This window comes from Balaenoptera physalus (assembly GCF_965194825.1).
Source record: "Balaenoptera physalus genome assembly, chromosome: 7".
NCBI classification, from domain to species: domain Eukaryota; kingdom Metazoa; phylum Chordata; class Mammalia; order Artiodactyla; family Balaenopteridae; genus Balaenoptera; species Balaenoptera physalus.
The window spans coordinates 65,285,795-65,312,709 of NC_138886.1; the positions used below are offsets into that span (position 1 = coordinate 65,285,795).

The following is a 26,915-nucleotide window of genomic DNA, read 5'->3' on the forward strand; positions in this document are numbered from 1 at the left end:
CATAACATCCTTTTAAAAAGATAGTTTCTGTATCTTCTTAAATTGGGCTTTTTTATTGTGCGTTTTAATAGACAATAAACAATTATTTAAGTTCTCATTCTCCTGAGGTCTATATATATATATTTTTTTTGTTTGTTTCTGTTGCTCCCTTTCTTTCATGTTGAAGGTGTGGAAGATTGCATTTTGCCAAATGGTCACAGCAGTATTTCTGGTCCCACAAATGCTTCCAGAACCTTGCTACTCTCATGTCAAGAAGTGAGGTCTATTTCCCTCTCTCTGAAATTGGATAGGCCTTTTGACTGCCCCTATGAGTAGAACAAGGACAAAGTGACACTGCAGGACTTGTAGGACCAGGTCATATGAGGCAGCATGGCTTTGGCCCGTTCATTCTCTTGCTCTCACTCTCGTCTTTCTCTGGACTCTCTCTCAGTGTTCTCCGTTGGAATCTGGCCATCATTCTCTTAGGAGACCCAGGTCACGTGGTGAGCTACATAGGGCTGTTTTCAGCTAATGGCCCCAGCCAATGTCTCTTGCAGCAAGCCAGCATCAACTGTCAGACATGTGTGAATGAGCCTTCAGATGATTTCACACTCCAGCCTTCTGCTGAGACCCTATTTACCAGGGAGCAGAGACGAGCAGTCCCTGCTGTGCCCTATTTTATTTCCTGATCCCAGAATGCATGAGCCTAATAAATAGTTGTTTTACACCACTACATTATGGAGTAATTTGTTATGTAGCCCTAGTAACTGGAACCTAGGCTTTCCTCAAATTTATGGTAAAGACTTATTTGGTCATTCACACTTACAAATGAAGAAAAAGAAAAGCTAATCAGGTGCTCTTTGTACAGAGACAAGTCTTGGTGGCTGGTTGGCTTTCCTTTAGAAGGGGCTGTGAGCTGGCTGTTAGGCTGGGTGACTCCCAAATGTCAGTACTGGTCTTTGTTCTGTGGCACTGTCACCCATACCCAGCTGCCTGTTTCTCTCTTAGAGAACTCATCCAATTTTTGTTTGGTTTTAGTTTGTGTTGTGGAATACATTTCTTTTTTTTCCTTGCAGGTAGATGTCTGTTTACAGTGGGTTCTGCCTGGTTGGGGGAGGGGCATGTGGGTGTGGTTGGTCATTCTGAGTGTAGTCTTTCAAATAATTTCTGTCCTCTGGCCCTGGACTTTATTCCTGCCTTGTATTGTTCCTTGTGTTTTCACATCTTGAGCTCTTCTAGGCTGTAGAGCACCACCACACCTCTTTTCTGTACATGTCTTCCACATGGACTCTAGGCTGAAGGCTGAAGGCTGAAGCTTCCTCTGCTGCACTTCATTTGTCAGCTGTTTTTGCTTTTCATATATATTTTCTGAAAAATTTCTTCTGTTGATAGCCCTTCTCTCTTTATTTTTGTTGTTGTTTGTTGATACTTCTTCCTAAAATGGAGTTTTTGTAGGGAGAAGAAATATCATTTTGAACTGGACTTTGGGCCTTCTTAAATCAGTTGCCTGACTATGTATTTCTATAGAAATCTTGCATTTCATCCAACTTTGAAAATGTGTTCGTATATACCTAGGAGTATGCCATATCTTTCCTGATAATCATTAAAAGTTAACACCTGTCTGATGTTATCACCTCTTTCTTATTCCTAATTTTGTGTATATGTTTTTAATCTGTTTAAGCTAGGTGGGTGAGAGTGTCCTAAGTTTTGTTTCTTGTACATTGAATAGGCCACTTGGGTTTAAAAATCTTGTGATCCTTGAACTTCTAGTTTGTTGTAGCTGAATAAGCTTTTCTGCTTCTAAGCTATGCCTAACCAATTAAAGTTAGAATTCTCCATACATGATGTGCTTTCCTCTGGGCCAGAATGAGGGAAAAGGATTAACTTTGTTATTTCTTATTACCCATTTAAAAAAATCTGAGATGAGGACCTTTCTTTCTTAGAAGTCTTTAATAGTAGAACTTCATAACAGAGTGAATATAGGGGCTATAGAATTGAGAGGAATAAAAGATGAATTAATATTTTACTTTGTAAGATTAATAGTATTTCTAACATAAAGAGATAGGGTGAGGGATCAGTTTGGGGAATGCAAGAAAGATTATGATTTCAAGTTTTGGTTTTATTTAATTTGAGATGATCGTAAATTTAAGTGAGGAAATATATAATTGGCGGTTGTAGTAAAGTGTTGTTAAAGATGTAAGGAGTAGATTAAATATCTTGAATATTTGAAAGAGCAGACAAATGTAGGAAAGATCTAAATTTAGAAGACAATAAAAAGAGGAGGTATAGAAAAACAGGACCTAGAAAAGTCATATGTGAAGAATTTCATTGAAAGCATTTCCAATGGTGTCAAATGCCCAGAAATATTATATAGTAAGTTTGAATCAATTTTGAAAATTTTGTTTAAAATATTTCTGCATAGGCTTCGATTTATATATAGAAACTCTTTAAGAGAAGATACTTTTCAAAGGAAAAATTTATTCAATGAATAGCTGTTCCTGTCCCCAGGAACATCTCAGTTTACTGGGAGAGGAAAGGTAAGTGTACATGTAAGTGTAATACAGAATAAGGAGGGCCAGCACAGAGATAGAGGGTACTACAGAAGCCCGAATGATACTATTTGTGAAAGCCGTAGGTTGTCAGAGGGTAGTTGAGGTTTTCATTAAAACCATTTTTCTCTGTAAAATTATTTCACTCTTTTCTAAAAACAGGTCAGAAAATTAGCTTCTGTTTATTTGAAAAAACAATCACCAGGGTTTGTGTATCTTTAGTTCATAACTGAGCTCTCTCCTTCTTGATTGGCATATAGAAGAGGCTGGGAACTGGACTCTGACACATTGAGTACTGCCTCGGCTAGGACAATGGTGGAACCAGAGGCCAGATTTCACATGGCAAAGAATAGAAAGACTTTAGTTTGTTTATTGAGTGATAACTGCTAGACATTTTGAATATATTATCACGTTCAATCCTTACAGCAACCCATGTTACAGGCAGCATAATTTCCTGCTTACAGATTAGGGAACTAAAACTCAGAGATGTTAGTAATTTGACCAAAGTTCCTCAAAAAGTAAATATTAAAGTAGGAATTTGTATTTAGATTTGTTGGCTTTAAAATTCCTACTGTTATTACATCCGGAGTGTGGATGGGAAGTGAAAGTAGTAGATGTAGATTTTACTTTTGGGGAATTAACAATGATAGAAAGAAAAGATGTTACATGATAACCTGAAGGAAGATTATGATAAAGTGAAGTTTAAAGAAATGAGGACCACGTAGGTATGTCTGAATTGAAGGCCATGATTCTGGAATATATAAAGATGAGGGAGAATGAGAAGAAAGTTAAGAAGAGAGAGGTGAAAGATCTGAAGATGTGCGATTGGGTGAATAGGGTACCATGAAAGTTAGTTACTAATTTTAAGGTCTAAATCATCTAAAACTTAAATAGCTATAAATCTGCTTACCGTGTGTTTTCTCTCTACTGAGAGGACTCTGCAAAACTAGCTATACGAGAGATTGATGTTATATATGTTAAAACTATATGTAAAGTATATATAAGAACTATGTTAAAACTCTATGTAAGAGCTATGTGTCTTAATGGTAGCAAATAAGAAAAGAAGCTTACTACTGAATGAGTGAGATTGGGGAAGTCTGTGGAGATTGTTAAGGATAATAAGCTTATCTGTCGTCTTTGGTAGAGAAGTTGGTGTCCTATAGACTTGATGAGATTTGACTAGGTTATTGGTCCTCAAGCAGTGATACAACTGGTAGTACCCAGATAATTCCTTGTTGGAATGCTATTTGGAATAGTTTTTATTCTTTCATAACTGACTAAGGCATTAAGTGAATATCTAGTTTAAACTAAATATCCTTACAAGAAAGTGTTTTTGTTGCTGTTTCTATGGTGGTAAAATGTTCTAAGAAGTAAGACATGAAGGATTTACCAGATCTGGATAACCTGTTGAGATTTACTTTAGCTCTAGCTGTTTCACGTATGCTATAAACAGAGGGTACATAAACAACCTCTTTAGTAATATAATTCATATATTGTTCCAGTGACAGAAGAAAGCAGGGCTATTTATTTTCTAAGTTCTGTAATACTGTTTGCTGCTTTATTAGACAGAAAGCATATATAAAAAGAGATTTCCCCCAAACAAAACTAACCCCCAAACAACTACCAAGCCTTTCCAATCAATTCTAAAGATAATAAAGTCTGTAATAATAGGAAGTACAGACATTGAGATTGAGATTTTCTCCTTTAATGCTATTCTGTTTCTCACATGGAACCATGCACCCAGTCTCTGACCATAATGTCAGAAACTTGTTTCTCTGAAATACTGATTTTCTGCTTATTACTGGGAGTAGAAAGTGAAGCCGTTGGATATTAAAGAGCAATCAAGAATCTATGAGTATTGTGCATTTTTGCAGTTCTATAAAGATAGATTGCAAACACTGTTTAAGAACTGTGTAGAATCTTAAGTATTTAGAAATTGAACATGGAGATCCTGTTGAAGAATTTTTTAAAGTTGAGTGATTCATCATATTATAAATGAGTTCCTTTGAACGATTTACCAATTTTGGCTCTCTCCCCCATCTTTGCTTAAGGCCATATCTTAATTTTTACGATCACAGAACTGTATTTGTAAGTACTTTTAAAAAATGTTATCCACTTCAAAGATCAAATGAAAATGAAACCAGAAGTTAGATCATGTAAAAGAAAGGTGCTACACTAGGAACATTTTTAGTGTCTAAGAATTAAAACCACACTTGACACTTTCTTAATCTTCTATTTCTATTAATTTATGAAATCTGGAACTGCAGTCTTAATGGTATTATTTCTACATTGTAATTATACTAATAAACATCTTTGTCCATGACCTTGGAATTTATAGTTCAGTAGGAAAGATTTATTGACTTATGCTTTGGAAGAAAAATGGGATTATTGCATAAGCAGATTGCATGCTAAGCACATGTACTTGCATACTATTTATTCCAGTTAGTTTGAGCTGTTAACTTGTCTTTAGATTTTCTTTCAAAAATAAAGGGTTCTTGTTAAATCCAGATCCCTGAGAGATTTTTGTTACGTTATTGAGTCGACTACAGAGTAACTACTTTACCTTGAAATGTGCAAGAGGAATCAATAGGCCTACAAAACTGTCTTTTAAGAAAATGTTTGAAATAATATTTTTCCTGGTAGCCTAAATATCAATGTATATGATTTTTCTGGGTTTCTGTCTTTCTCTGGTTTTGTTGCAGTGTTAAAGTCCTTTATACTTAGAGGGTGTTTGAGTACTTTGTTTTTAATTTCTCCTTTGTCCACTGCCCTGGCCTGCTATTTGTTTGTCTTGTTTTCTGTGAAGAAGCACTACTTACAAGGAATTTTCCATCGGGTGCCTTTGCTTTTCATCTTAATCTAATATCCCTATGATCTCCATTTCCTTTTCACTAAAGTTTAAGTCTAAAAAGATTTTACTTTTTAAGCTTTTTGTTGTACAACACCATAGAAAGGCCTCATAAATCTACAATGGACATTCACATGCTGAAACCACTTCTCGGTGATGTACAAGTCAAATCTCTTTCCCCTCTGATTTGACTTTGTTTAATTGCGGTTGGCATTTGACCTCTTGGCACCCCATCCTTAAATGAAGTTAAATTTTAGTCTGACTCCATGGAACCAGAGAGTTGGCACTGCACGCAACACCTTTCCTGTGTGGCTGATAGGGTCTTGGTGCTCCAGCCGGGTGTCAGGCCTGAGCCTCTGAGGTGGGAGAGCCTACTTCAGGACATTGGACCACCAGAGACCTTCCGGCCCCATGTAATATCAATTGGCGAGAGCTCTCCCAGAGATAGCCATCTCAACAATAAGACCCAACTCCACTCAAAGACCAGCAAGCTCCAGTGCTGGACACCCCATGCCAAACAACTAGCAAGACAGGAACACAACCCCACCCATTAGCAGAGAGGCTGCCTAAAACCATACTAAGTTCACAGACACCCCAAAACACACCACCAGACATGGTTCTGCCCACCAGAAAGACAAGATCCACCCTCATCCATCAGTGCAAAGGCACCAGTCCACTCCACCAGAAAGCCTACACAACCCACTGAACCAACCTTACCCACTGGGGGCAGACACCAAAAACAACGGGAACTATGAACCTACAGCCTGCGAAAAGGAGACCCCAAACACAATAAGTTAAGCAAAATGAGAAGACAGAGAAATACTCAGTAGATGAAGGAGCAAAGTAAAAACCCACCAGACCAAAGAAATGAAGAGGAAATAGGCAGTCTACCTGAAAAAGAATTCAGAGCAATGATAGTAAAGATGATCCAAAATCTTGGAACTAGAATGGAGAAAATACAAGAAACGTTTAACAAGGACGTAGAAGAACTAAAGAGCAAACAAACAAGGATGAACAACACAATAAATGAAATTTAAAATTCTCTAGAAAGAATCAATAGCAGAATAACTTGGGCAGAAGAACGGATAAGTGATCTGGAAGATAAAATAGTGGAAATAACTACTGCAGAGCAGAATGAAAAAAAAGAATGAAAAGAATTGAGGACAGTCTCAGAGACCTCTGGGACAGCATTAAATGCACCAACATTCGAATGATAGGGGTCCCAGAAGAAGAAGAGAAAAAGAAAGGGACTGAGAAAATATTTGAAGACATTATAGTTGAAAACTTCCCTAATATGGGAAAGGAAATAGTCAATCAAGTCCAGGAAGCACAGAGAGTCCCATACAGGATAAATCCAAGGAGAAGCATGCCAAGACACGTATTAATCAAACTATCAAAAATTAAATACAAATAAAAAATATTAAAAACCGCAACGGAAAAACAACAAATAACACACAAGGGAATCCCCATAAGGTTAACAGCTGATCTTTCAGCAGAAACTCTGCAAGCCAGAAGGGAGTGGCAGGACATGTTTAAAGTGATGAAAGGGAAGAACCTACAACCAAGATTACTCTACCCAGCAAGGATCTCATTCAGATTCAACACAGAAATTAAAAACTTTACAGACAAGCAAAAGCTAGGAGAATTCAGCACCCCCAAAACAGCTTTACAACAAATGCTAAAGGACCTTCTCTAGGCAGGAAGCACAAGAGAAGCAAAAGACCTAGAAAAACAAATCCAAAACAATTAAGAAAATGGTAATAGGAACATACATATGGATAATTACCTTAAATGTAAATGGATTAAATTCACCAACCAAAAGACATAGACTGGCTGAATGGATACAAAAACAAGACCCATATATATGCTGTCTACAGGAGACCCACTTCAGACATAGGGACATATACAGACTGAAAGTGAGGGGATGGAAAAAGATATTCCATGCAAATGGAAATCAAAAGAAAGCTGGAGTACCAATACTTATATCAGATAAAATAGACTTTAAAATAAAGTATGCTACAAGAGACAAGGAAGGACACTACATGATGATCAGGGGCTCAATCCAAGAAGAAGATATAACAACTGTAAATATTTACGCACCCAACATAGGAGCCCCTCAATACATAAAGCAAATGCTAACAGCCATAAAAGGGGAAAACAACACTAACACAATAATAGTAGGGAACTTTAGCAACCCACTTTCAGCAATGGACAGATAATACAAAATGAAAATAAATAAGGAAACACAAGCTTTAAATGACACATTAAACAAGATGGACTTAATTGATATTTATAGGACATTCCATCCAAAAACAACAGAATACACTTTCTTCTCAAGTGCTCATGGAACATTCTCCTGGTTAGATCATATGTTGGGTCACAAATCAAGCCTTGGTAAATTTAAGAAAATTGAAATCGTATCAAGTATCTTTTCCGATCACACCACTATGAGTCTATATCAATTACAGGAAAAAACCTGTAAAAAATGCAGAAACATGGAGGCTAAACAATACACTACTAAATAACCAAGAGATCACTGAAGAAATCAAAGAGGAAATCAAAAAATACCTAGACACAAATGACAATGAAAACATGATGACCCAAAGCCTATGGGATGCAGCAAAAGCAGTTCTAAGAGGGAAGTTTACAGCAATACAATCCTACCTCAAGAAACAAGGAACATCTCAAATAAACAAACTAACCTTACACCTAAAGCAATCAGAGGAAGAAGAACAAAAGAACCCCAAAGTTAGCAGAAGGAAAGAAATCATAAAGATCAGATCAGAAATAAATGAAAAGGAAATGAAGGAAATGACAGCAAAGACCAATAAAACTAAAAGCTGGTTCTTTGAGAAGATAAACAAAATTGATACACCATTAGCCAGACTCATCAAGAAAAAAAGGGAGAAGACTCAAATCAATAGAATTCTAAATGAAAAAGGAGAAGTAACAACTGACACTGCAGAAATACAAAGGATCATGAGAGATTACTACAAGCAACTATATGCCAATAAAATGGACAACCTGGAAGAAATGGACAAATTCTTAGAAATGCACAACCTCCCGAGACTGAACCAGGAAGAAATAGAAAATATAAACAGACCAATCACAAGCACTGAAATTGAAACTGTGATTAAAAATCTTCCAGCAAACAAAAGCCCAGGACCAGATGGCTTCACAGATGAATTCTATCAGACATTTAGAGAAGAGCTAACACCTATCCTTATCAAACTCTTCTAAAATATAGCAGAGGGAGGAACACTCCCAAACTCATTCTACGAGGCCACCATCACCCTGATACCAAAACCAGAAAAAGATGTCACACACACAAAAAGCTACAGGCCAACATCACTGTTGAATATCATAGATGCAAAAATCCTGAACAAAATACTAGCAAACAGAATCCAACAACACATTAAAAGGATCATACACCATGATCAAGTGGGGTTTATCCCTGAATGCAAGGATTCTTCAATATATGTAAATCAATCAATGTGATACACCATATTAACAAATTGAAGGAGCAAAACCATATGATCATCTCAATAGATGCAGAAAAAGCTTTTGACAAAATTCAACACCCATTTATGATAAACACCCTCCAGAAAGTAGGCATAGAGGGAACTTTCCTCAACATAAGAAAGGCCATATATGACAAACCCACAGCCAACATCATTCTCAATGGTGAAAAACTGAAACCATTTCCACTAAGATCAGGAACAAGACAAGGTTGCCGACTCTCACCACTATTACTCAACAGTTTTGGAAGTTTTAGCCACAGCAATCAGAGAAGAAAAAGAAATAACAGGAATCCAAATCAGAAAAGAAGAAGTAAAACTGTCACTGTTTGTGGATGACATGATACTATAGATAGAGAATCCTAAAGATGCCTTCAGAAAACTACTAGAGCTAATCAAGGAATTTGTTAAAGTAGCAGGATACAAAGTTAATGCACAGAAATGTCTTGCATTCCTATACACTAATGACGAAAAATCTGAAAGAGTAATTAAGGAAACACTCCCATTTACCACTGCAACAAAAAGAATAAAATACCTAGGAATAAACCTACCTAAGGAGACAAAAACCTGTATGCAGAAAACTATAAGAGAAGGCACTGATGAAAGAAATTAAAGATGATACAAACAGATGGAGAGATATACCATGTTCATGGATTGGAAGAATCAACATTGTGAAAATGAGTAAACAACCCAAAGCAATCTAGCGATTCACTGCAATCATTATCTAACTACCAATGGCATTTTTCACAGAACTAGAAAAGAAATTTCACAATTTGTATGGAAACACAAAAGACCCCGAATAGCCAAAGCAATTTTGAGAAAGAAAAACGGAGCTGGAGGAATCAGGCTCCCTGACTTCAGACTATACTACAGAGCTACAGTAATCAAGACAGTATGGAACTGGCACAAAAACAGAAATATAGATCAATGGTAGAGGATAGAATGCCCAGAGATAAACCCATACACATATGGTCACCTTATCTTTGATAAAGGAGGCAAGAATATACAATGGAGAAAAAACAGCCTCTTCAATAAGTGGTGCTGGGAACACTGGACAGCTACATGTAAAAGAATGAAATTAGAACACTCCCTAACACCATACACAAAAATAAACTCAAAATGAATTAAAGACCTAAATGTAAGGCCAGACACTATAAAACTCTTAGAGGAAAACATAGGTAGAACACTCTGTGACATAAATCACAGCAAGATCCTTTTTGACCCATCTCCCAGGGAAATGGAAATAAAAACAAAAATAAACAAATAGGACCTAATGAAACTTAAAATCTTTTGCACAGCAAAGGAAACCATAAACAAGACGAAAAGACAACCCTTAGAATGGGAGAAAATGTTTGCAAATGAAGCAACTGGCAAAGGATTAATCTCCAAAATATACAAGCAGCTCATGCAGCTCAATATCAAAAAAACAACAAACCCAGTCGAAAAATGGGCAGAAGACCTAAATAGACATTTGTCCAAAGAAGATATACAGATTTACAACAAACACATGAAAGGATGCTCAACATCACGAATCATTAGAGAAATGCAAATCAAAACTACAATGAGGAAAAAAAAAAACCCCACTACAATGAGGTATCACCTCACACCAGTCAGAATGGCCATCATCAAAAAATCTACCAACAGTATATGCTGGAGAGGGTGTGGAGAAAAGGGAACCCTCTTGCACTGTTGGTGGGAGTGTAAATTGACACAGCCACTATAGAGAACAGTATGGAGGTTCCTTAATAAACTAAAAATAGAACTACCATACGACCCAGCAATCCCACTACTGGGCATATACCCCAAGAAAATCATAATTCAAAAAGAGTCATGTACCACAATGTTCATTGCAGCACTATTTACAATAGCCAGGATGTGGAAGCAACCTAAGTGTCTATCGACAGATGAATGGATAAAGAAGATGTGGCACATATATACAATGGAATATTACTCAGCCATAAAAAGAAACGAAATTAAGTTATTTGTAGTGAGATAGATGGACCTAGAGTCTGTCATACAGAGTGAAGTAAGTCAGAAAGAGGAAAACAAATACCATATGCTAACACATATATATGGAATCTAAAAAAAAAATAGTTCTCAAGAACCTAGGGGCAGGACAGGAATAATGATGCAGACATAGAGAATGGACTTGAGGACACGGGGAGGGGCAAGGGTAAGCTGGGATGAAGTGAGAGAGTGGCATGGACATATATACACTACCAAATGTAAAACAGATAGCTAGTGAGAAACAGCCACATAGCACAGGCAGATAACCTTGGTGCTTTGTGACCACCTAGAGGGGTGGGATAGGGAGGGTGGGAGGGAGACACAAAAGGGAGGGGATATGGGGATATATGTATACGTGTAGCTGATTCACTTTGTTATATAGCAGCAACTAACACAACATTGTAAAGCAATTATATTCCAATAAAGATGTTAGAAAAAAACATCTAATAATAATAATGATGAAGGGGAGAATAAACAAGACTAGGGAAATTAAATGTAATTAAAAATAACATCCATGCATTATACACATGCAATAAAATCTTAAATACTTTCAGTGAAAAAAAAATTTTAGTTTGAAATGTACGTTTCAGTTTGAAAACCAGAATTTTCAAGTATGTATAAACTATTTAGAATTTTGTAAATGATATTCATTTAGATTATGCCGCATAAAATACATAATGACTGAAATTGATTTTTGCCATTTTAGAGTCTTTAGTTTCTTTAAAGAATTTCCTCTGTGATTAATTGATCATATGCTAAAAATACTTTATATAATATAAATATGCAATTTTATAATGTTATGACTCATATTTGCTCAGTGGTTTATTTTATTATTAACTATAGTAGGGGTCCTCTGTAATCTTATAAACCTCCGTTGTATAATGTTGTTTCAGGAACTATGTAAATTTTGTTAGCATTTGTCCTTGAAATAGTTATTATTTTCTCAGGACTCTGCTAAGTAACGTGCCGATAATATCTCACCTAATCATTAAAATAATTTTTGAGATAAATATTATTATCCATAATTTGCAGATGAGAGAACCAAGGCACAGAGAATTTAACTTGTCCCAGATCGCAGAGCTAGTAATTGGTGGAACAAGGACTGAACCTAGAGATGTTTATTGATGATGATAATAGTAAGACTTTTTTCTATGAGAAGTATCATTTCCTTTGAATGCACTTTAACAATGACTCCAATCCTATACTTTAATTACAAGTATTTCATGGTTAACTATGAAAATACTTTTATTTGTTCTTTCAGTGGCCCCATTTTTAAATTAGTAAAGAGTACATTATAACTTAAGGGGCTAATCAAAATTTATTTACTGTCTGAATGTATTAGTTTTAGTTTTCATTAATCTGAGACTTAGTTTTGTTTCAGATATATTTAACTGTGCTCAATTATAGGAACCAACTTTAGAATATTACATTTATAATGGAATGAGTGTAACTTTAAATGTCTCAGACTTTGGAGAAAATTATCTAATTATATGTTTATATTTCTGACATGATTAGGTGACAATGTTTAATTAATTTTAGAGGCAATTTTACCCCGATGTGGGGCTATATGTTCTAAATCATTATAACTTTCTGTTTGTAAGAAACATTTAATTAATATGCTGAAGTTTAATTTGGAAGTTTAGTGATATTTTACTGTTACATCACTAATTTAACATGCTATTTCAGAAAACACCAATGTTTACTAATCTTAAAATGAGCATTTTATTTTAGTGTTTTCACAATTAAAGGGTTACTTAATGAATGACTTTGTAGTGCTTTGATCTTATGGAATGCTGGCAAGTATTATTTTCTATATTTTAATTCCAGAAAAGTATATAAGGTAGTATTAACCTCTATAAAATTAGAGTGCCTGAAACTATAAAAAGTAAAACATATTTGTCAGTTTTGTCTTCTGATTAAAGAAACCTCACAGAATTCCAAAATGTTGTTAGGGAAGTATATGTACTTTACAAGGATTATTGGAAAATCACTGTGATAGATGAAACAGGATGCGCATTTATAGTGGTTTTATCTTATTCAGGAGTAAAGGCAGATTATCAAAGTGGACCAGAATCATCAAGCGCACTTCTGTGGTGGAAATAGAATTCATTTGTTTTTCTGATCTAAGTCCTGTGACACAGAACAGACATAGAGTCCTTGTGGAATTCAGAAAATCATTTGTCTGTGAAGAATGTGGATTTAGGGCTTCTATGCTGTGTCATGGCTAAAAGTCTTAAAAAGAGGCAAATTTAATTATGAAGGGGGTTTGATTAAATCCCCTGAATCAGGCAGATAAGTATTATGATGTTACTGTTAGCTTAAGAAATACTAAGGCTCTTAGTGCTTATTCTCTGGAAGGGAAACAAATCATTGAAGCCTTCTTTCCCAAGGGGTTGGATAAATGATAGTGATTAGATTTAACTGAATATGACATATACCTATATACATAGATCTTTTAACCATTCCATAAACGGTTATATAACTGAGGAATTTCCTACCCTTCGTTTAGTAGAGCACATTTAAAAAATCAATTTCAATTACTATTGTTATGATATCCTGTATATAAATTTAAACTAAGATTTCATGATGAAAGCTGACCTTAAAGAATTGTGTCAGTTGCATTCTTTAGTTAGATAAATTTTATATATATTATATTGAAAGTAATGGAAAAATATTAATAAGCAAAGAAAAGAGTGTTTCTGTTACCATTTTGACCATTTTGATGTATACCTTTCAAAAATTTAAATATATATATTTACATCATATTAGTAATGTGTATACCATATTTGTATTTTAAAATATAGTATCATGTTTTACAGTATTATAGTGCCCCTTTTTAAAATTTAGAAATATATCGTGCCATTTTAAAATGTCAGTAAATATAGCTTATTTTTAAGACAGGAAAGAAAGAGAACAAAGAATTGCTTAGACATATTTTCTCCTCATTAGATCTTTTAGAATGAAAAGTATTACTTAAAATATGCATATATAAGTTAGGGAAGGCTTTGGAAGAAAACTTTTTAAATGAATTATAGCTGTATAGATAAATTTATTTTAATTTGTAGTGTGCAAACTCAGTATTTTTCTGTAAGATAGTGATATATGTTTATCATATCTTTATACTGACAAAAAATCAAATGACTTGCTCAGGTTTTTTATTTTTTGAATTATTAGAGTTTTAATTTATTTTTAATTTTTTTAAATAGATCTTTATTGGAGTGTAATTGCTTCACAATAGTGTGTTAGTTTATGTTGCACAACAAAGGGAATCAGCCATATGCATACACATGTCCCCATATCCCCTCCCTCTTGAGCCTCCCTCCCACCCTCCCTATCCCACCCCTCTAGGTCATCGCAAAGCACCGAGCTGATCTCCCTGTGCTATGCTGCTTCTTCCCACCAGCCAATTATTTTACATTCAATAGTGTATATATGTCGATGTTACTCTCACTTTGCCCGGGCTTTCCCCTCCCACCCCATGTCCTCAAGTCCATTCTCTATGTCTACCTCTTTATTCCTGCCCTGCAACTAGGTTCATCAGTACCACTTTTTTTTAGATTCCATATATATGTGTTAGCATGTGGTATTTGTTTCTCTCTTTCTTACTTACTTCACTCTGTATGACAGACTCTAGGTCCATCCACCTCACTACAAATAACTTAATTTCATTTCTTTTTATGGCTGGGTAATATTCCATTGTATATATGTGCCACATCTTCTTTATCCATTCATCTGTGGATGGACATTTAGGTTGGTTCCATGTCCTGGCTATTGTAAATAGTGCTGCGATGAACACTGTGGTACATGTCTCTTTTTGAATTATGGTTTTCTCAGGGTATATGCCCAGTAGTGGGATTGCTGGGTCATATGGTAGTTCTATTTTTAGTGTTTTAAGGAACCTCCATACTGTTCTCCATAGTGGCTGTATCAATTTACATCCCCACCAGCAGTGCAAGAGGGTTCCCTTTACTCCACACCCTCTCCACCATTTGTTGTTTGTAGATTTTCTTTTCATTTCCATTCTAACTGGTGTGAGGTGATAGATACCTCATTGTAGTTTTGATTTGCATTTCTCTAATAATTAGTGCTGTTGAGTAGCTTTTCATGTGTTTCTTGGCTATCTGTGTCTTCTTTGGAGAAATGTCTATTTAGGTCTCCTGCCCATTTTTTAATTGGGTTGTTTGTTTTTTTAATATTGAGCTGCATGAGCTCTTTATATATTTTGGAGATTAATCCTTTGTTCGTTGACTTGTTTGCAAATATTTTCTCCCATTCTGAGGGTTGTCTTTTCGTCTTGTTTATGGTTTCCTTTGCTGTGCAAAAGCTCTTAAGTTTCATTAGGTCCCATTTGTTTATTTTTGTTTTTACTTCCATTACTCTAGGAGGTGGATCAAAAAAGATCTTGCTGTGGTTTATGTCAAACAGTGTTCTTCCTATGTTTTCCTCTAAGCGTTTTATAGTGTCCGGTCTTACATTTAGATCTTTAATCCATTTTGAGTTTATTTTTGTCTGTGGTGTAAGGGAGTGTTCTAATTTCATTCTTTTACATGTAGCTGTCCAGTTTTCCCAGCACCACTTATTGAAGAGGCTGTCTTTTCTCCATTGTATGTTCTTGCCTCCTTTGTCATAAATTACTTGCCCATATGTGCATGGGTTTATCTCTGGGTATTCTATCCTGTACCATTGATCTATATTTCTGTTTTTGTGCCAGTACCATACTGTCTGGATTACTGTAGCTTTGTGGTATAGTTTGAAGTTAGGGAGCCTGATTTCTGCAGGTCCGTTTTTCTTTCTCAAGATTGCTTTGGTTATTTGGGGTCTTTTGTGTTTCCATACGAGTTGTAAAATTGTTTGTTCTAATTCTGTGAAGAATGCCATTGGTAATTTGATAGGGATTGCATTGAATCTGTAGATTGCTTTGGGTAGGATAGTCATTTTCACAATGTTGATTCTTCCATTCCAAGAACATGGTATATTTCTCCATCTGTTCCTGTCATCTTTGATTTCTTTCATCAGTGTTTTATAGTTTTCTGAGTACAAGTCTTTCGCCTCCTTCAGCAGGTTTATTCTTAGGTATTTTCTTAGGTATCCTAGGTATTTTATTCTTTTTGTTGCAATGGAAAATGGGAGTGTTTCCTTAATTTCTCTTTCTGATTTTTCGTTGTTGGTGTATAGGAATGCCAGAGATTTCTGTGCATTAATTTTGTATCCTCCAACTTTACCAAATTCATTGAATAGTTCTAGTAGTTTTCTGGTGGCATCTTTAGCATTTTCTATGTATAGTTTCATGTCATCAGCAAACAGTGACAGTTTTATTTCTTCTTTTCCAATTTGTATTCCTTTTATTTCTTTTTCTTCTCTGATTTCTGTGACTAGGACTTCCTAAACTATGTTGAATAAGAGTGGTGAGAGTGGACATCCTTGTCTTGTTCTTGATCTTAGTGGAAATGCTTTCAGTTTTTCACTGTTGAGTTTGATGCTTGCTGTGGGTTTGTTATATATGGCCTTTATTATGTTGAGGTAGGTTCCCTCTATGCTCATTTTCTGGAGATTTTTTTTTATCATAGATAGGTGTTGAATTTTGGCAAAAGCTTTTTCTGCATCTCTTGAGATGATCATATGGTTTTTATTCCTTAGCTTGTTAATGTGGTGTATCACATTGATTGATTAGCATATATTGAAGAATCCTTGCATCCCTGGGATAAATCCCACTTGATCATGGTGTATAATCCTTTTAATGTGTTGTTGGATTCTGTTTGCTAGTATTTTGTCCAGGATTTTTGCATCTATATTCATCAGTGATATTGGTCTATAGTTTTCTTTTTTTGTGACATCTTTTTCTGGTTTTGGTATCAGGGTGATGGTGGCTTCGTAGAATGAATTTGGGAGTGTTTCTCCCTCTGCAATTTTTTGGAAGAGTTTGAGAAGGGTAAGTATTAGCTCTTCTCTAAATGTTTGATAGAATTCACCTGTGAAGCCATCTGGTCCTGGACTTTTGTTTGTTGGAAGATTTTTTTATTATGGTTTCAATTTCATTACTTGTGATAGGTCTGTTTGTATTTTCTAATTCTTCCTGGTTCAGTTTTCCTTGGAAGATTGTACCTTTCCAAGAATTTGTCCATTTCTTCATGGTTGACCATATTATTGGCATATAGTGTTTGTAGTAGTCTCTTATAATCCTTTGTATTTCTGCAGTGTCAGTTGTGATTTCTCCTTTTTCATTTCTAATTTTATTGATTTACGTCCTCTCCCTTTTTTTCTTGTTGAGTCTGGCTAAGGGTTTATCAATTTTGTTTATCTTCTCAAAGAACCAGCTTTTAATTTTATTGATCTTTGCTCTTGTTTTCTTCGTTTCTATTTCATTTATTTCTGCTCTGATCTTTATGATTTCTTTCCTTCTACTGACTTTGGGTTTTCTTTGTTCTTCTTTCTCTAGTTGTTTATGTGTAGGGTTAGATTGTTTATTTGAGATTTTTCTTGTTTCTTGAGGTGAGATTGAATTGCTATAAACTTTCCCCTTAGAACAGCTTTTGCTGTGTCCCATCGGTTTTGGGTCGTCATGTTTTCGTTGTCTTTTGTTTCTATGTATTTTTTAATTTCTTCTTTGATTTCTTCAGTGATCTCTTGGTTATTTAGTAGCACACTGTTTAGCCTCCATGTATTTGTATTTTTTACAGTTTTTTTCCTGTAATTGATTTCCAGTCTCATAGCGTTGTGGTCAGAAAAGATGCTTGATACGATTTCAATTTTCTTAAATTTTCCGAGGCTTGATTTGTGACCCCAGATGTGATCTATCCTTGAGAATGTTCTGCCACTTTTGGGTGGAACGTTCTATAAATATCAATTAAATATATCTGGTCTGTGTGTCATTAAAAGCTTGTGTTTCCTTGTTTATTTTCTGTTTGGATGATGTGTCCATTAGCGTAAGTGGGGTGTTAAAGTCCCCTACTATTATTGTGTTATTTTCGATTTCTCCTTTCATGGTGGTTAACCTTATGTATTGAGGTGCTCCTATTTTGGATGCATAAACGCTTATAATTGTTATATCTTCTTCTTGGATTGATCCTTTGATCATTATGTAGTGTCCCTCCTTATCTCTTGTAACAGTCTTTGTTTTAAAGTCTATTTTATCTGATACGAGTCTTGCTACTCCAGCTTTCTTTTGATTTCCATTTGCATGGAATATCTTTTTCCATCCCTTCATTGCTCTGGTTTGTAATATTCAGTTATAATTAATTTCTTCTACTGATGATCCAGTATTTAAGTCAGAATAGATACTGACTTTTTAAAGTGTCCACAGGTGATTTCATAGCTGTATAAATTCTAGAATAAATTGCCACATGTAGGAATAGAATTATATCAGTCAGTATACTATGTGTAATGTCGCAGTAACAAATGACTCCAAAATTTCAGTGGCATTACAACAAGCGACTTCTCACATATCCCGTATACTCATATAGTGGATCAGCTGTGCTTCTGCTTCATGGGTTCCTCACTTTATAAATGAGGCTGATAGAGCAGCCCCTATCTTGGACACTGTTGGTCTCATAATAAATGTCTCTATATAGGACATTGCTGGTCTTCTGTCTGCTAGAACATGGCATTATTTTTTACATTCTGCCCACATTTCACTGGCCAAAGAAAGTAACTTTGGCACTCTTGATTTTGACAGGACAGGGAATATATAATCTTTCCAGAAGTGGCACCACATGGTCAAGCCAAATATCAGTGAGACAGGAGAGTATACTTTCCCCTCAGGGAGGTGGAACAAATACAGTCCACTACAATAACTAATTTAAACTTTATAAAATACAGAAAAGATAAAGAATCTGTTTTCTAGTAAGCTATGTTGACCGAATTTTGTTTAACTTTACATTTTAACATCTGCAACTATTTTCCCCTAGTTTGTTAAGAGGGTTGAAAACAGGGGGCCATGTGTCTAGTTGGAACTTTTTTCTTTTGCTATAGAGTTCTTATTAGTGTAAAAAGATTGTTCAGCATGTTATTCTGCTTTCCTTTAAATACACTTGAATGTTCTAGACCAGGGGTCCCCAACCCCTGGGCACAGACTGGTACCAGTCCATGTCCTGTTAGGAACCAGGCCACACAGCCGGAGGTGAGTGGCGGGCGAGCAAGCAAAGCTTCATCTGTATTTACAGCCACTCCCCATCACTCGCATTACTGCCTGAGCTCCACCTCCTGTCAGATCAGCAGTGGCATTAGATTTTCATAGGAGCACGAACCCTACTGTGAACTGCGCATGCAAGGGATCTAGGTGGCACGCTCCTTATGAGAATCTAATGCCTGATGATCTGATGTGGAGCTGAGGCGGTGATGCTAGCACTGGGGAGCGGCTGCAAATACAGATTATCGTTAGCAGAGAGGTTTGACTGCACAGACGCCATAATAAATCAGTTGCTTCATATCAAAACCCTATCAGTGAGTGGCAAGTGAAACAAGCTCAGGGCTCCCACTGATTCTGCATTATGGTGAGTTGTATAATCTTTTCATTAATATTACAATGTAATAATAATAGAAATAAAGTGCACAATAAATGTAATGCACTTGAATCATCCCAAACCATCCCCACCCTGGTCCATGGAAAAATTGTCTTCCACAAAACCGATCCCTCATGCCAAAAAGGTTGGGGACCGCTGTTCTAGACTATTAAGGTTCTGTTAACTATGTTTCATGAAGCATTTTCTCGGCTTCAGAAGCCTTATGCTTGGCATTTCAAGGAGTCACCACTAGATGGTGATCTCGCTCATTTAGAAGGATAGAACGGCTGTGTGTTTCTCTTCAGGTGAATGGGTCGGTTACAAAGGGACCAGAAACGTGAGCCATACTAATGTTATGGGAAAAGTCTTTATAATCAAAATGGTACTATTTATGAGTATGTATATGTATGTGTGTGTGTGCGTGTGTGTACACAAACGCATATCCTCACACAGGAAAATTCCATTTGAAGCAAAGCTACAAAATAATGTTTTGCCATATTAAGTTACTTCCTCAGAGTATATATATATTTTCAACCATTATTTCCCAAACAGAGAGACAAGTTTTCCTAAGCACAGTTTCTCAAGAAATTGTACTGAGGCTTGGGTCCATCTGATTGCTTTTTCCTAATACTTTGTTGGAATTTACTAACTGTTGCTGAAACTGTGGTTGTTTTATTTATTTATTTATTTCAAAAAATTTGGGGGCCGTGCCTCGTGGCATGGAGGATCTTAGTTCCCTGAGCAGGGATCAAACCTGTGCCCCCTGCAGTGGAAGCCTAGAGTCTTACCCACTGGACCGCCAGGGAAGTTTCAAACTGTGGTTGTTTTAGATGTGAGCCTTCATCTTCGTTTTAGCAACCTATGTGTTACTCAGCCTCAGTCTCTTTTTCTATAATTAATTGGAGTGAAGAGGGATTAAAATTTTTATATTTCATTTAGACATGTTAAAAATTAACTTTTGTGGTTCATTAATCACAGAATGGGAAAGCTGGTACCCACACTTTTACTTATTTATTTAGAAACCTTACCTAATGATTATTGCCAGTGGTAACTTTGTTCTAACCTTTTTTCCCCAAAATAACTCAACATAATAACCAATTTGTTATTGGTAAAAATCTAAAAAATGTTTGAAACTATAGACCAAATAGCATAGTTCTCCTTAAAAAAATGCTAAGTTCAGTTGTTAATGCACTTTTTGGTGCTCCTAAAATAATAGTTTTTTTTTGTTTTTTAAAAAATTTATTTATTTATTTTTGGCTGTGTTGGGTCTTCGTTTCTGTGCGAGGGCTTTCTCTAGTTGTGGCAAGCGGGGGCCACTCTTCATCGCGGTGCGCGGGCCTCTCACTGTCGCGGCCTCTCATGTTGCGGAGCACAGGCTCCAGACGCGCAGGCTCAGTAGTTGTGGCTCACGGGCCTAGTTGCTCTGCGGCATGTGGGATCTTCCCAGACCAGGGCTCGAACCCGTGTCCCCTGCATTAGCAGGCAGATTCTCAACCACTGTGCCACGAGGGAAGCCCAATAGGTAGTTTTCATCATACATTTCTGCTGTGACTCAAAGCTTATGGCTCTCTGTCATGTGATTCAAAAAACTTATAGGGTTTCATGTAGTTATTAGTAGAAATAGAAAATATATGGCTAGGATGCTGCATTTATATAAAGTGAATATTTAATGTATACTCTTGGCTTGAGTCGTGTAAAAATGAATTTGAGACAATACTCTTTACCATACTAAGGAAAATGATCTGTCACAAACCAGTTTTTTCTAAAATCCTTTTTTATCTAGTTTATCACTGAATCGTGATTCTCAAAGGTGAAATCTTATTAAAACTTAGTTAGAGTCTAACTGAAGATGTAAATGAGTGGTTGCAATATGGCCAGAATGATCTCTTGTATTCATTCTAATTTGGCAGTTATAGTTTGTGTATATGATCCCTGAGACAGAGATCAGAGAAAGCTGCTGTATGGTTGGGAATCACACAAAAGCTCATAGTGAACAGTAAAACAAATTCTGGTTGAAAGAAGGTTGGGGGTTGGGAGTTCACTGATTCAAGCGTTTCCCCCAAGATATAGTGATGCAACTTTGTGGAGTACTTATAAAAATCATATGCTAGGAAAAGTCTAGTTTTCTGACAGTATCTGGGCTATATGTACCTTTCTCATCTTTTCTCCTGTCATTCTCAATAGCTCCTTATCTTTATACATAAGTTACCTCTTGGATTTCTCAGAACATGCCATTTTATTCTGCTGAGAATGCTCTTCACAACACTGGTCACCTGGCTTTAATACAAGATGCTTTTTAAACTACATCTTTCTAGATAGGAAGTCATTTCCAAGAGGAGTATATTCTTTGTATTTCATTAATTTACATATCATACTGCTGGTTATGAACTCTGGCTCTGTGTAACCTAGGCAAGTTACTTCAACTCTGTGCCTCAGTTACCTCATTTGTAAAATGGGAATAATAGTAGTATTTACCTCATAGAGTTGTTATGAGGGCTAACTATGTTAATGTCTGGCATAAGGTAAGTATTCAGGAAGTGTTAGCTATTATTACTATTGCTACTACTACTACTATTTATGGCTGTGGCATGGATAGGCGTAAAATAAGTGTATCTTGAATGAACAGATAAATACAGTAGAGTCACATCCTATGTTGAGGTTAGGTTTTAGGATCAGCCTATAAGGCTAAAATCTTTCATAGTCAAAAGTATCTTTAAGAATCCCTTAGGGAAATCTAACAGGTTATTTGAAGTTATTAGTGGAAAAATGATTAAGCCATTTCATTTTTAAATCCCTTTCAGTTTACCCAATTCAATAAACTGTTCCTATTTGTTTTTATTTCTTTAAAAAGTCTTTTCTGGAGTGGCCAAACTAGAGATGCCATATTCTAGACAAACCAAAAACAGCCAGGTTTTCTTCCATGTTGGACTATGTTACCATTCTTTCAGTTGGATACCAAATGAAGAGATTGCTTTTTACATTCAAGGGCCAAGTTAGATGAAGGTACATTTTTTTATACAGGAGAATCACTCTCACTTTTACCTCCTAGTTCGAGTGTTTGCAGTAGTAGAGATATTTGGGATGTGAGGGCAACCAGGTGAAACAGCCGGTTTTATTGTAGTTGCCATTTGCTTTGTTCATGTCACCTATTACAGGCTTGCTGTGGGTAAACGTTTATGACTTGGAGCAGCATCAGAACTATGGAATTTGAATTGCTGCACTCCATCTCTCTTTCAGTTCCCTTCCTTTCGCCCGTCTTCTCTCCCTTATCTCTTTCAGAGTAAGTATAATGGAATGCTTTTAAGTCAAATGCAACTCTACTTTTATATCTCAGATTAACAAATTTCAGTACTAATTACTAATTCTTCTGTTACTATAACATTATAATGTAGTCTGTATGGTGGCAGTGCTTTAAGGGTGGTATTTTTAGATTAAATTAGGCACATAGATTACTTTTTACACAGGAGTTAAAATCTCCTTAACAGGAGGATTTAGATACAAGTGCTGATATTATAGAGCTTGATATACTGTTGTGAGAGCGTGGAGTTCCTGTAATAAATATTTTAGAAGTTGAGGCATATACTAGGCCACCAAATTTCAAGATCTGCAGGGAAAGTTCATTGCTGATGTTAACTTATAAAGGAAAGAGACATAGAGAACTCCTTTGCCTTTTGAAAGGTTAAAAAAAAGCAGCAGCCCAATATGGTCCTGAATTATATAGAATTCTGTACTGCAGTAGCATGCTGTATAATTCATCCTTACTATGCAAATATTTATTTCTTATTCCATTAGTACATAAGTGATGACAGTGATCCTACTTTCACACAGGGAATCCTGAATTGTGCATGCTTTGATTTTTGATGTTGAAGCAGTGCCATTGTATAACACTTATGTCCTTATTGGAGTTTATTTCAATATAAATAGAAAGCAGCCATTTAAATAGTTTGAAATGCCTTACTGACCTTACCGAGAACTTGATACATAGGTGACTAGTTTTATATTTCCATGGGGACTTCCCAGTTAGTGGATTTTATGGAAAATCTGGAGAAATGGCTACTGCTATTGTGGTACAGGGTAAAGAATAAGGTTTTAGACACATAGATACAGAGAACAGAGTACTGGTTACCAGAGGGGAAGCGAGGTAGGGGGAGGACGAAATGGGTAAAGGGGGTCAACGGTTATGTTGATGGATGGAAACAAAACTTTGGATGGTGAGCATGCTGAAGTGTATATGGACATCTTCATAAAATGTTGTACACATGAAACAAGTGTTACCTCAACTGAAAAAAGAGTAAGGGTTTAGATTTAGAAGGCTTGGGCTCACATTTTGGAGTAAACTTTTCTGTTTCTTAGTTTCCTTGCATGTAAAATAGGAATGATAATGTGATCTATCTCACTGGACTATGAAGAATCAATTGAGTTAATGTAACTATTAAATGCTTGTATGATGATGATAATATGGTTCAGTTGTCACTCAAGCTACTTTTCCCCCCAGAATTTGGGGGAAATAAGCTTTAAAAATAGCAAACATTCATTGCACGCTTACAGTGTAACAGGCATGGTTCAAGAACAGGCCTAGTGCCTTCATACAAAGGTGGAATGCTCCGGATTGAGAAATGTAGGAAATGTTTGTGGTTCAGAATTTTCCCCTGTGAATATACCTCTGAAATTAAGATAGAAATCAGTGTGAAATACTTAATACAAAAAAGTTCACCTGATGAATAAATTTTTTAAGCAAAAACTCAGATTTTGTTTTGTCTACATTTAAGTCTAAAAAAACCTAAGTTTATTTTTCTAATTTAAACGTTTTTTTAAAGATTTTTTTCATGTAGACCATTTTAAAACTCTTTATTGAATTTGTTACAATATTGCTTCTGTTTTATGTTTTGGTTTTTTGGCCGCGAGGCATGTGGGATCTTAGCTTCCCGGTCAGGGATCAAGCCCTCACCCCCTGCATTGGAAGGTGAAGTCTTAACCACTGGACCGCCAGGGAAGTCCCTTCTAATTTAAAATTGACCTTCAGATTCTCTTAAGTAATTGATTTTTACTCAGCTGATATTGGATTTACTTTTATTAATATTATTTAATATATAACATATTCAAGAATTCAAGATAGTCATTTAAATTCTGTAGTACAATAAAAATATTAATGTAAAGGTCTTTTAATTATTGTATAGGATTATCTACCCTATTCAATTACATCACAAAAAGAATTCTTGAAATTGAAAAATTCTTCTGACAATAAGTCCTTTTTATTTAAATGTCAGAAATCCAACTCTATGAAGCCCTTTATAAATTATTCATATTTTCTCAATTCTTAGTAGACATTTGTTTTAGGTAATTCTCAAATGATTTAAAAGCAGTATTTATATTCTAAATGATATTTTTCTGCAACCTAATTCATAGCTTGACTCATTTAAAGTATTGCCAGGGAATTCTGAAGCTTTTTGGACCTCCACATAGCTAAGGATTGTCAACGGGGTGAAGTTTTTAGAACCTGCTGAGTAGTCTGTAGCTGATAAAGTCTAACAGAAGGACTTACTGTATTCCATCCGTTTATTTCTTACCTATTCATTGAGAGAACATAGAGGTCGTATAAGAGCTGATTTTATTATAGCAGCATCATGGTGGCTGTCACCTGCAGCTAGTTTCTGTCTCCTGAGGTCTGTAGTGCAGCCAAGTGCAGTTTGTTTTATACTCTGAGAAAACATTACTGCCACATTACTGCTTACATGCCATGTGTCACAATAAATCTAGCTGCTGCTTGTCTGTTCTGTACTTTTCTGAGTGTGTTTTCCTGTTGAGAGGGCTCTCATGATCCTCTTTATTATCCTCCTTCTTTTTGTCATTTAAAATGTCCTTTAACTATTTCTCTCCCCATTTACCTCATTATTATCTAACACATTTAGTCTACCAGAGTTTTGTAGTACTATGTGAGGCTTGGAACAAACAGCATTAAATGTTTTGAACACTTTTATGAGGTTCCTTTTCTTTCCACTATATTTTACTATTGATCACTTTCAGTTAGTTTACTGGGAAGGATTAACTTTTTTCCTTTTATATTGATGGAATTTAGGAGAACGTTTTCAAAGGAACATGTGAGAATGTGGTGCCAATAATCATAAAGCATACAGCAAAATCTTATAGCATACTTTGAAATTTTAAAGGTGCATTTTCATTGCTCATCCACTCCATTTTTTCATAATCATCCTCCATATGGCCTATTTATAAAAGTGACTTTTTAATGAATTTGGTAAAGTAGCAGGATACAAAATTAATGCACAGAAATCTCTTGCATTTCTATACACTAATGACGAAAAATCTGAAAGTGAAATTAAGAAAACACTCCCATTTACCATTGCAACAAAAAGAATAAAATATCTAGGAATAAACCTACCTAAGGAGACAAAAGACCTGTATGCAGAAAATTATAAGACACTGATGAAAGAAATTAAAGATGATACAAATAGATGGAGAGATATACCATGTTCCTGGATTGGAAGAATCAACATTGTGAAAATGACTCTACTACCCAAAGCAATCTACAGATTCAATGCAATCCCTATCAAACTACCAGTGGCATTTTTCACAGAACTAGAACAAAAAATTTCACAATTTGTATGGAAACACAAAAGACCCCGAATAGCCAAAGCAATCTTGAGAACGAAAAATGGAGCTGGAGGAATCAGGCTCCCTGACTTCAGACTATATTACAAAGCTTCAGTAATCAAGACAGTTTGGTACTGGCACAAAAACAGAAATATAGATCAATGGAACAGGATAGAAAGCCCAGAGATAAACCCACACACATATGGGCACCTTATTTTTGATAAAGGAGGCAAGCATATACAGTGGAGAAAAGACAGCCTCATCAATAAGTGGTGCTGGGAAAATTGGACAGGTACATGTAAAAGTATGAAATTAGAACACTCCCTGACACCATGCACAAAAATAAACTCAAAATGGATTAAAGACCTAAGTGTAAGGGCAGACACTATCAAACTCTTAGAGGAAAACATAGGCAGAACACTCTATTACATACATCACAGCAAGATTCTTTTTGACCCAGCTCCCAGAGAAATGGAAATAAGAACACAAATAAACAAATGGGACCTAATGAAACTTAAAAGCTTTTGCACAGCAAAGGAAACCATAAACAAGACCAAAAGACAACCATCAGAATGGGAGAAAATATTTGCAAATGAAGCAACTGACAAAGGATTAATCTCCAAGATTTACAAGCAGCTCATGCAGCTCAATAACAAAAAAACGAACAACCCAATCCAAAAATGGGCCGAAGACCTAAATAGACATTTCTCCAAAGAAGATATACAGATGGCCTACAGACACATGAAAGAATGCTCAACATCATTAATCATTAGAGAAATGCAAATCAAAACTACAATGAGATATCATCTCACACCGGTCAGAATGGCCATCATCAAAAAATCTAGAAACAATAAATGCTGGAGAGGGTGTGGAGGAAAGGGAACACTCTTGCACTGTTGGTGGGAAT

At 35.8% G+C, this 26,915-nt stretch overlaps 1 protein-coding gene across 23 annotated transcripts in view; it reads left to right on the top strand.

Annotated features, from left to right (window-relative positions):
• Positions 1–26,915, top strand: part of CCDC171 (coiled-coil domain containing 171) — a 378,190-nt gene that overhangs the window by 231,820 nt on the left and 119,455 nt on the right. The window lies entirely within an intron of this gene.